Here is a 12147-nt window from a genome sequence, read left to right as displayed (position 1 = left end):
CCCCTCCTGACGCTCATGCTGTCTCTGTCTGTCTCAAAATAAAGAAATAAAAAAAACTTTTGAAGTGTTTTTACTTAGGGTTTTTACATTTTTATGTAGTCACATTTACCAACCTTTTCCTTTCTGATTTATTTTTTTTTATATTTAAAAGGCCTTCCCTTTTCCCATGAGCAGATAAATATTCACCCATATTTTCTCACAGTCATTTAAGGTTTAAAAGTTTTTTTAATGTAATTTAAATCATGATATATTTCAAGCATAAGAGAAGTATATAAATTTAACATAACAAGTACCCATTAATCAAACATTCCGATTTAACAGATGCTAACAGTTTGCCATATTTACTTAAGTTTTGTTTCATAAAAAATACAGCTACAGCTGTAGCTAAAGACCTATCTCCATCCCTTTCCCTACCTATGCTAAAATTTGTGTATGTAATTTACCTGCATGTTTCTATATTATTTATATGTTTACAACCATATGTATTATGAAGTATTGTTTTGCAAGCTTTAAAATTTTTACCTAAGTAGAATCCTTTCCAACTGACTTTTGTCATTCAATGTTATACTTTCAGGATTTATCCTGATAGATGTCCATAATTTCGAGTTTATATATTTTTACTACTTTATCACATGAATTGGAGTGCTCTTTGTGAATTGTCTGTTCATATCACTTGTTCATTTTTTATTGCGTTGTTGGCTTTCTGTGAATTCTGGATTGTTGGAATTATTTATTCTTGACTCAAATCCCTGTGTGCTATATATGTAGCAACATCACATCATCAGGGAAATACAAATCAAAACCACAATGAGATACCACCTCACATGGGTCAGAATGGCTAAAATTAACAGCTCAGGAAACAACAGATGTTGGTGAGGATATGGAGAAAGGGGAACCCTTTTACCCTGCTGGTGGGAATGCCAACTGGTACAACCACTCTGCAAAACAGTGTGGAGGTTCCTCAAAAAATTCAAAATAGAACTACCTACGATCCAGCAATTGCACTACTAGGAATTTATCCAAAGGATACAAAAATGCTGATTCAAAGGGGCATAGCGTGTGCTCCAATGTTTATAGCAGTGCTATCAGCAATAGCCAAATTATGAAAAGAGCCCAAATACCCATTAACTGATGAACGGATAAAGAAGATATGGTATATGTATATAATGGAATACTACTTGAAGATGAAAAAGAAAGAAATCTTGCCATTTGCAACAACATGGATAAAACTAGAGGGTATTATGCTAAGTGAAATAAGTCAGTCAGAGAAAGACAGATATCATATGATTGCACTCATTTGTGGAATTTGAGAAACTCAACAGATGAACATGGGGGAAGGGAAGGAAAATAAGATAAAAACAGGGAGACAAACCAGAAGAGACTCTTAAATACAGAGAACAAACAGAGGGTTTATGGAGGGTAGGTGTTTGGGAGATGTGCTAAAGGGGTGATGGGCATTAAGGAAGGCAGTTTTGGGGATGAGCACTGGGTATTATACGTATGACATGAATCACTGGGTTCTCCTGAAGACAAGACTACACTCTATGTTAACTAACTTGAATTTAAATAAAATATAAAATATAAAATAAATAAAATAAAATAAAATAAAATAAAATAAATAAAATAAAACAAAATAAAATAAAATAAAATTCTATCCTCAAGTAAAAAAAAAAGCAAATACCTGTTCCAAGTCTATGACTTGTCTTTTTAGTTTATGACATTTTATGATGTACACAAGTATTTAATTTTAATGTCGTACATTTATCAACTATTGCCTTTATGACTTATATTATTTTGTCTTATTAAAAAATTGTATCCTAATTCAATGATGTGAAAATATTCCATGCTCTAAAAATTTTTAAGTTTCTATTGTCAAATTTAGGTATTTGATTCACATGGAATTATTACTCTATGTGATGTGGGGTAGGGTTTTCATGTTCTTTTTCCAAATAAATAGCAAACTGCCACGGCACTATTTATTGAGTAGTACATTTTGCCCACACGGAGTAATCATGCTATCTCTATCATATATCATGTTGCCATATAAATATCAGTCTTTTTCTGGGCTTTCTATTCTGTTCCATTGTTATATTTGTTGAGCCCTGATTCAACAGCCACTGTTAATTACTATAGCTTTATGATGAATCTCAATATCTGGTAGGGAAAGTTCTCCCTTTTTTAAAATCATTCTTTGACACTTTCTTGATTATTTTTTGATCTTTCATGTCTCCTAGTGAATTCCAGGGTCAGTTTGTCCCTTTCTGTGAAATGCCCTTTTAGAACTTAAATTGGAATTCCCTCGAATTTATTGATTAACTTGGAAACAATTGTGACCTTTCAAATATTTTTTCCTGATCAACAAGCATGATACAAATCCCTATATTGGTCATCTCTTACAGCACTGTCATCTGTGAGTGATCACAGCTGTGGCTCTTTGTATTCAATTGTGCACTTTATTTTCCTTGTCTCTTTGCACCAGCTAGGAGCTCTACTATATGCTTAATAAAAGTAACAATAGTGTCATTCTTGTCACTTTCTCAACTTTAAAAGAAATACTGTATTTTGAATACTTTCCCAGTAAGTAAGGTGTCTGCTGTTGGTTTGGGGGTTGATAGCTTTTTTTTTTTAATGTTTATTTGTTTTTGAGAGAGAGAAAGTGCAACGGGTTGGTGGGGGTGGGACAAAGGATCTGAAGTGGGCTCTGTTCTGAGAGCAGAGAGCCCAATGCCCATGCAGGGCTCAAACTCATGAACTGCGAGATCATGATCTGAGTGCAAGGTGGACAGTTAACCAACTGAGCCACCCAGGCACCCCAGGCATTGATAGCTTTTATCAGGTTAAGGAAGATCCCAAATCTTTGTAGTTTGCTAAAAGTTATTTCATTCTTGAGTAGGCTTTGGATTTTCTCCAAAAAAATTTGCAGCCACAATATGATAAGATTTCCCCCTTTAATCTGTTAAAACAATGATTTGTAGTAATAAATATGTTAATATTAAAAGACCTTTGTATTACGTCTCAGCTTTTTGGCTAAAATCAAGTGTAGTATCTGTTCTTATCAGCTTAAAAGATCTTTGCATTCCTAGGTTAAGCCACGCATGGTCATCATGTGTTTTTTTAATGCATGTTTGATTTTTCTACTATTTTATTCAGAATTTTGCAATTATATATAAATGAGATTAATCTATGATATTTTCCTTGTATTTTTTGAGTTGGGATTTTGTATTAAGTATTTGTGTTTGCCTCAAAAAGTGAGCTTTACCTATTTATTATTTTATTCACTCGTTCACTGATTCCCAGATGAGCATTTGGATTACTTGGGGTAATTTTTGTTTTTTGATTTTTGTTTGTTTATAAAATAATGCTCAGGGTTTTTTGGCCCATACCAAATAAATCAGAATCTCTCGAGGTGGATCCAAGCATCAATATTTTAAAATGCTCCCCAGGTGACTATAATGTAAAGCCAGGTTAGAGAACCACTGCTCTAGAACAGTTTATGTAGGATAGAGCTTGTCTGTTCTTCAAGAGCATAAGAAAGAAAATATTTGTTCTGTGAAATTTGGGTAGAATTTGTCTGTGAAATTGTCTGGCCTGGTGATTTTGTATGTAGATTCTAAAATGTTTATTCAGTTTCTTTATTGGTTATATAGATATATTCAAGGTTTTTTTCTGTTATTTCTTAAGCCAGTTTTAGTAATTATTTCTTAGAAAATTCATTTCTTATGTTTTCAGATTTATTGGCATGAAGTTGGTCATGATATTTCCATATGAATTTTTAGTCTCCTCAGTATCTCTAATTATATCCCTGCTTTTCATTCCTTATATTTTTAACATGCTTTTTCTTTCTTTTTTTATAAATATATTCACTATGTGGTTTCCATATTTTACTAGTCTTTTCAAAAGACCAGGATTTGGTTTGTTGATGCTCTGTATTATTTTCTATCTCATTAATTTCCTTTGTATTATGATTTTATTTTTTCTAATTTTCTTAGGTTTGCTCTTCATTTTCTAACTTCTTCCAATTTTTAATGCTTAATATTTTCTAAGGCCTACTTATCAGCCTATAAATGTATTAGTTATGTACTGCTGTATCTGCATCTCTTGAGTTAACGATTCATGTTTTCATTGGTTTTAAATTTTAAATTTTTTCAAATTCCCATTACAATGTTTTCTTTGAACTATTCATATATATATACACATATGAACTCATCTCTTTCTCTCTCCTATACATATATATATATATATATATATATATGCCCTCTTTTTTTAATGCTTTCTATGGGTATTGCATTGTGGTCATAGAAACTGTTCTGTGTGATATCTGCTTTTTTGTATGTTTGGGTTTTTTTTGTTTTGTATTTTGGTATTTATAGAGCTGAGGCTCAATCTAGTCATGTTCACTGTTTATATATTACCCAACAAACTTGAGAAGACTATATTTTCTGATGGCTTTGTGTGAGGTAATATATATGTCAGTTGGACCAAATTCTTGTTAATTGTGTAGTTCAATTTTTTTGTAGCCTTACTATTTTTGTCTCCTTGATTGATCAGTTATTGAGAGCGCAATATTAAAATCTCCCATTATAATTGTGGATTTGTCCATTTTTCTTTCCACTTCCATCAATTTTTTCTTCTTATTTATTTGAGACTATGTTTTTTGGTTCATGAAACTTAATGATTATTTTATATTCTAGTCAACTGATCATTTTGCTATTATGTAACTAATACTTTTTATACCTTTTAATGGTATTTACTTTTTTGTAAGTTTTTCTTTTAATTCCAGTTAGTTGACAGTATTATATTAGTTTCAAGTATAAATATAGTGATTCAACGATTCCATACCCCACTTAGTACTCATCACAACAAGTTCATTCCTTAATCCCCATCACCTATTTAACCCATCCCTGCCTACCCCTCCACCCTGGTAACCATCAGTTTGTTCTCTATAGTTAAGAGTCTGTTTCTTGGTTTCTCTCTCTCTCTACCTCTTTTTCCCTTTATTCATTTGTTTTGCTTCTTAAATTCCACATATGAATGAAATCATTTTGTATTTGTCTTTTTCTGATTGACTTGTTTCACTTAGCATTGTACTCCCTGGCTCCTTCCATGTTGTTGCAAATGGCAAGATTTCATTCTTTTTTATAGCTGAATAATATTCCATTGCATATAATATGACTTCTTTTTTGTCCATTCATCAATCAATAGAAACATGTGCTGCTTCCATATCTTGGCTATTGTAAAAAATGCTGCTGTGAACATAGGGGTGCATGTATCCCTTTGAATTAGTGTTTTTGTATTCCTTGGGTAAATACCCCATAGTGTGATTAGTGGGTCTAGGGTGGTTCTATTTGAGGAACCTCCATACTGTTTTCCATAGAGGCGGCACCAGTTTGCATGCCTGCTGACAGTGCACAAGTGTCCCCTTTTCTCCACATATTTTCCAGCTCTTGTTGTGTCTTGTGTTGTTGATTTTAGTCATTCTGACAGGTGTGAGGTGATTTCTCATTGTAGTTTTGATTTGCATTTCCCTTAAGTGACGATGAACATCTTTTCATGTCTGTTGGCCATCTGGATGTCTTCTTTGGAGAAATGTCTGTTCATGTTTCTGCCCATTTTTAATTGGATTATTTGGGTTTTGGGTATTGAGTTTTATCAGTTCTTTATATATTTTGGATACTAGCTCTTTATCAGATATGTCATTTGCAAATATCATCTCCAGTTCCATAGGTTGCTTATTAGTTTTGTTGATTGCTGGGATAAAGAGTCTGGTACTCTTTATCTCCCCTTCTGTTCTGAATGACAGCCTTGCTGGATAGAGTATTCTTGGCTGCAGATTCTTCCCATTCAGCACTTTGAATATATCATGCCACTGCCTCTGGCTTGCTAAGTTTCTGTTGAAAAGTCTCCTGCTAGACTTATGGGTTTTCCATTGTAAGTTACTGTCTTCTTCTGTCTTGCTGCTTTTAAGATTTTTTATCACTGTATTTTGCAAATTTAATGACAATATATCTTGGTGCTTGCCTGCTTTTGTTGATTTTGATGGGAGTTCTCTGTGGCTTCTAGATTTGGACATCTGTGTCCGTCCCCAGACAAGGCATGTTTACAGATACTATTTCTTCAAGTAAATAACCTGCCCCCTTTTCTCTCTCTTCCTCTTTTGGGACTCCTATAATATGAATGTTTTTATGGTTGATAGAGTCACTGAGTTTCCTAAGTCTATTCTTGTTCTGTGTAACTATTTTTTCTCTTTTGTTCAGCTTGATTACTCTCCATTACTCTGTTTTCTATGTCACTAATTTGTTCCTCTGCTTTTTCCAGCCTGCTGTTCATTTCATTTAGCTTTTTTCTCATTTTGTTCATTGAGCCCTTTATCTCTGCTATGTTATTCCTTACCTCTCTGTTAAGGGTCTCACTCATGTCTTCCACTCTTTTTTTCAAGTCCAGGGAGTACCCTCATGATCACTGCTTTAAATATTCTATCAGACATGTTACTTATATCTGTTTTGCTCAGATCTCTGGTGATGGCCTTCTCCTGTTCTTTCATTTTGGATAAACTTCATTTTCTCCTCATTTTGTCTGTCTCTGGGTGTCTGTTTCTGTGTGTTCACAAAGCAAGCTATGTCTTCAGCTCTTGAAAGTAGTGATTTTATCAAGAGGAGATCATGGACTGCCCTGCAGGGCGGTGTCCCCTGTTCACCAGCACCTGGCACTTCAGAAGAGTATCCTATGTGTGCTGCTTATGCCTTGCTATTGTATCTGAGTCACTTTTCCTTTCAGTGCAGTTGTCTGCACTTACTCTCTGCGAGCTATGGGCTGTGCTTGCTCTGTGTGGTGTCAATGGGGCTCAGACAGGCCAGCTCTGAGTAGACATGCCCCTAGGGAACTTGGGAGTGGGGCAGCAGTGTTAGCACAATTTGCACTGGGCGGCTAGTCCTATACCAGATCCACCGAAGCACTGCAGTGGCTGGGAGCTGCACACAGGAGTGGCCAGGGGCATGAGGCTGGGCCCGGTGCAAGATAGCAACTGGGTGGGATGTGCATAAGGCTTTAAAATAATTTGTCCTGAGTCCAGGACCGAGGCTAGCAGGCTTGGAGGGGGTGACTTCTCAGAAAAACTTGAGGACACAGTGCACTGCTAGCAGGTTAGAGAGCGTCTGTGTAGAGCTGCCTTCTCCAGGTGGTTCTGTGTTTATGCTGCGGCGTGGGGGAGGAAAATGGCACCTGTCGGCTCCCTCATTTTCAGAGAAGTCCCACAACTTGTTCTGAAATCAGTATGAACAGATCTGTTTCCTGTTTGCCCCCTGGTGTTGTGTAAACTGCCTTTTTTATGTTGCCTCTCCATGCGGGGTGGCAACCCAGCTATCACTCATCTTCCTGGCTTGTCCAGTGGCGAGTCAGCTGATGTTGAAAGCTGCAGGCCCCAAGTACCACTGGTTTTACAAACTTGCAGAATTCAGCCACTCTGGTTTTTAAAGCCAGACTTTATGGGGATAAGTCTTTCCTGTGTGAGCTCCCTGATATGAGGGCCCATTTCTCTGCCTTCTGCACATGAAGCTCTCTCCCTCCTAGGGGCAACCTCCCTTCACCTTTCTGACCTTCCTAACCTTCTGGATGCAGCTTCTTCTTTATATTTAGTTGTGGAGTTTGTTCTGGTCTTCAGATTTCTCTCAAGTTTATCGACCTGGATAGGGATGATATCTATTGTAAACATGGACAGAGTGAGCTCAGCATCCTCCTACTCCATCATCTTCCCAAGCTCCTCCAATGCTGTTTACTTTCAAGTTAACTTTTCTGATATACACAGAGGTGACCCATGTTTGATTTTGTGAGTCATCTATTTTTATCCATCCTTGACATTCAGTCATTTTATTGCCCAAAGTTTTAGGCAGGCCTCTTGTAAATAACATATAGCTGACTTAAAAAAAAATTCCTTTTTATGAGTATCTGTCTTTCAACCTGATAGTTTAGTCAATTAATATTTATTGTGATTACTGATATACTTGAATTTATGTTTGCCATCTTATTTTACCTTTTCTATTTACCATGTTTTAATTTGGTCTTTTCCATTTCATGCCTTCTATTGGATTGCTTAAATTTTCTTCATTCTCAAAGACTTTTGATAGTCAGCTTGTGAGCTTATTGCCTACTTCTCCTTGCTTCTGTCACCTACTACTTCCGCTTTCTTTGAGAGTACAAGCATGAATTCAAAAACAATTCTTGTTTTTATTTTGTCACTGAAATTGGTGCATCATTTTGCTAGAAGTCGAAGTCTGTAATTAATATTTCGAATCCACTTGTAATTATTCTTGGTGGATGGTACAAACTAAGAAACCTATTTTTTTTTAATTTTCCAAATTGCCAACCGACCGTTCCAGCATCAGCATTGAAAAGTTCCTTTTTCCTCATTGATTTGACATGGTGCTTTGTCATATACTCCATTTTTCTATAGATTAAGATCTATTTCTGAGACATTTATAATGTCGTATAGATATGTATGTCTATTCTTGTATTTATATCTTATTGTCCTAATTATTAGAGTTTTAGAATATACATTAATGTCAGGTGATTTAACAGCCTCTTCATTACTCATCCTTTGCAAAATTTTATTGACTATTTTTATGTTTATTTTTCCTGATGAATTTTGAAAACTCTTTGAAAATTTAAAAGAAAAATATATTTCAAGTTTTGCTGTGGGATAATTAATTTCTTTCTAAGTCATCTTATCATGTGTGAATATATTCTCATATGTACTTCAGTAAGGTCACACATTTGTTATATATATTCTGAATTCATGTTTATTACTACTCATTTTTGATTACTATTTTCTAGGTTAAAAATAACTTAAGCAAAGTAAGATATTCACATAGCATAGCACATTAACAGTACAGAAAAATGTACAATGGAAGTATATCTTCCTCATAATATCATATCTCTAGTCCCCCAGTATGATTTTAGAATGCATTTGTCTATGAATAATGGAATGTCCTACTAATAGTGGATTAAATAGACAGTGGCTTGTTCATTCTATACAGTAAGAACTCCAGTAGTAGGCAATCTGGAGCTAGTATGGCTCAGAGAAGCCATCAGGGACCCAGCCGTCTTTCATATCTTTTTACCCTGTTTCCTATAGCATGTAGCATGTAGCATTCACCTTCATGCTTGTCAACTCATGGTATTAAACCACCAGCCTCAAGTTTATGTTATAGGGAGGACCAAGGAGTAAAGGGCATGTTAGCCAACTGAGTCTGTCCCATTAAGCTTTCCTGGAACCATCATCTAGAAACTTATATCTAATTGGCCAGAATTTGATCATATGTTCAGCCAAGACGGAAGGAAAGTCTGAGAAAGTGAATACTTTTAACTGGATGCACTGCTTTCCCAAATAAAAGTGGATTTTTGCTAATAAGAAAGGAATGGAGAATAGATATTGATAGGCAACTAGCAGTGCTTGCTTCCTCCTATCATCTGTCACTGTTAACAGTTTCTGTCTTTTGCTTTTTATACTAATTTTTCTACATGTATATAAGCATATACTTTTGTGTGTTCTATAATTCCAATCATTGTTTAATAGTAGTTCTGTATTTAACAGATTTAAGGCTCACTATCAATCCCTTTACATTTTTTCCATCCTTCTCTAGTTTGCCTTGATTTTGACTTCAAGTATTTTTCAGGATTGCTCATGTCTACTCTATTTCTTGTGTTTTTACATATTAGAGATGGTTCTCAATTACCTTTATGTTTGAAAGTTTGCATGGGCATACCATTCTTGAGTCACATTATCTTTCCCTGAAGATTTTCTTAACATTATTCTACAAAATTTTAGCAGGAAGCTTGAGACCTTATTTCCATTTATAAGTTCTTATTTCCATTATAAGTGATCATTTTGCATGAATGTCAATAGAATGCTTTGTTTGATTTTGAAGTAGGTAATTTTACAAAGATTTGTTCTGTTAATATTTCTATATCAATCTTTCTTTGGAACACCATGGGCCCCTTCAATGTGTATACTCAGGTCTTCTTTTAATAACTTAATTATCAAATGGGCTGGACTTAACGAATATAATAATCAATTTTATTTATCTTTCACCACTGTCTTCAAGGATGCTTTATTGGACATTTATTTCTTGCCCCTGGGTGACATATTGGGTAGCTATAATAGCTTTTTGGTCACTCTAGGGTATTAATAAAAACATCTAATTTTTATATATCAAAGACTCAATATAATCTAAATAAAATTTCTTACATCCAACTTTAAACTTTTTTTCTTCAGCTCAGGCCCTGACTAGGCTTGGAAATTTGCATTAGGAAAGGGGTCACTCTACTGCTTCTGGTGGGGCAGAGAGAACGATTGAAAGGTTAATATATATATATATATATATATATTCACACTTACTAAATGCCAGCAACACCCCCACCTCAGTCATCGTGACACTCTGAAACACCCCCACACATTTACAAAAGTCCTCTGGCAGTGAGTATTTTCAACCCAGATGGTTTTGGTTTTGTTCTCTAAGAGACATTTGGCAGTATCTAGAGATATTGTTTATTGTCCCAACTGGGGAGGTCAAGGATAATGCTAAATATCCTACAGTGCACAGGATACCACCCACAACAAGGAATTATGTGGTACAAAAATATCAGTAGCATCGAGATCAAGACACCTTGCCCTGGGGAGTGGAAGGTTGTACTACACTCAGTTGAGAATCCCTAGAGTACTGACTTGTTGGCAATAAAGCCTGTGTTACAGGTTTTCTGTGTAATTATATCAGAGCTGCCAGTGACCTTTATTCCCCCATCTCACCTGTGTCTGCATATTCCCTCATTCAGCCGTTATTCCTCTGCCATTCCACAGGTTTAACAGAGCTCAGAACACATTGACTATTTTTAAGAGACTATTGGTTTGGACTGTAAGGAGGTACATCCCTTTTTATAGAACCTTCCATGTTACCAGAGATCCACTGAGACTTGTGTTCTATTCTTGGTTTTCTCATTCAACCAGTTCAAATTTTCTCTGCATTGGACAACCTTATTCATAGATTGTGATTTGAGGTTTGTGTGTATCTTACTTTTAATGAGAATCTAATTTTTTCTCTATTTTTCACTTTCCTCATTGGTTTCAGCTGGTGTCAGAGAAGAGCATCTGACCAAGTTATCTTTGCTTTGACATCTGCAACCTGAAGTTATTTATACTTGATTGCTAAGTATTTTTTCTTACTATTTGAAATAAATCTTTTCTATAGTCTACTTTATAACTGGTTATTTCTGGTGGAAAAATATTTGATTTATATATTTAGTGTGAACCTAGTTACCTTATTAAGCCATTAAAGGGTTCTATTAATTTTTCTGTGGGAACTCACTGTTTTTCTAAATAGGCAGTGAGTCAATAAAAATTTTTTCAGCTCTTTTGCTATCATTAAAGCCCTTGTTTCTTTTATTGTGTCTTCTTGAGTTGGCCAAAAATTTTAGAGGTATATTAAAATTTGTGGTAATACAGGACACCATTTTCTTAATATTGAGAATTCCATTAAAGTCCTATTATTAGTCATTCATTCCTTCATTAACTATTTTTAATTACCTACCATGTAATAGCACTGTACTAGGTGTTAGACATACAGCGATGAACAAAAAGTATTCCTTGCCCTCATGGAATGAGCAATTTCAAGGTTACGTGAATGTTAAATAAACAATTATGAAAATAAATTGATAGTAACAAATTCTGAGATGATCTAATTTAAACTAGATATCAGGAAAATCTACTCTGAATAACAAACATTTAAGTTGAGTCTTAATATGCAGGAGTTATTTAGGAAAAAAGATTTCAAACATAAGAACAGTATGCACCAAAGTCTTAATATATATTGAAGAACAAAAAGGAAGCTAGTAGGGCTAGATCTTAGTGAGTAGGAAACAGTGCTGACCAGAGATGTGACTGGAGAGGTTATCAGAGGTTGGTAATTCAGGGCCTTGTTTTCTTTTAAGTTAATGAGAGGCAGGTGGTATTATTTACAGAGACCAGGAGCATTGGAAAAGGGGCAGATCTCTTTTGGTGGGATAAAAAGATTAAGTCCCATTTTAGACATGTCGAGTTTGATATACCTGTAAGAAATCAAATGCCAAGTAAGCATATAAATATTCTGTACACATTTGGAG

At 35.0% G+C, this 12147-nt stretch overlaps 1 pseudogene; it reads left to right on the top strand.

Moving 5' to 3' along the window:
* The first annotated feature begins 3007 nt into the window (after positions 1–3007).
* On the top strand, positions 3008–3135 carry LOC122235643 (annotated as a pseudogene).
* The last annotated feature ends 9012 nt before the right edge of the window (positions 3136–12147 follow it).

This window comes from Panthera tigris, chromosome X (genome assembly GCF_018350195.1).
Source record: "Panthera tigris isolate Pti1 chromosome X, P.tigris_Pti1_mat1.1, whole genome shotgun sequence".
Classification (NCBI taxonomy): Eukaryota; Metazoa; Chordata; class Mammalia; order Carnivora; family Felidae; genus Panthera; species Panthera tigris.
The sequence above is the reverse complement of the archived record's forward strand: the minus strand, read 5'-3'. Positions and strand labels throughout refer to the sequence as shown.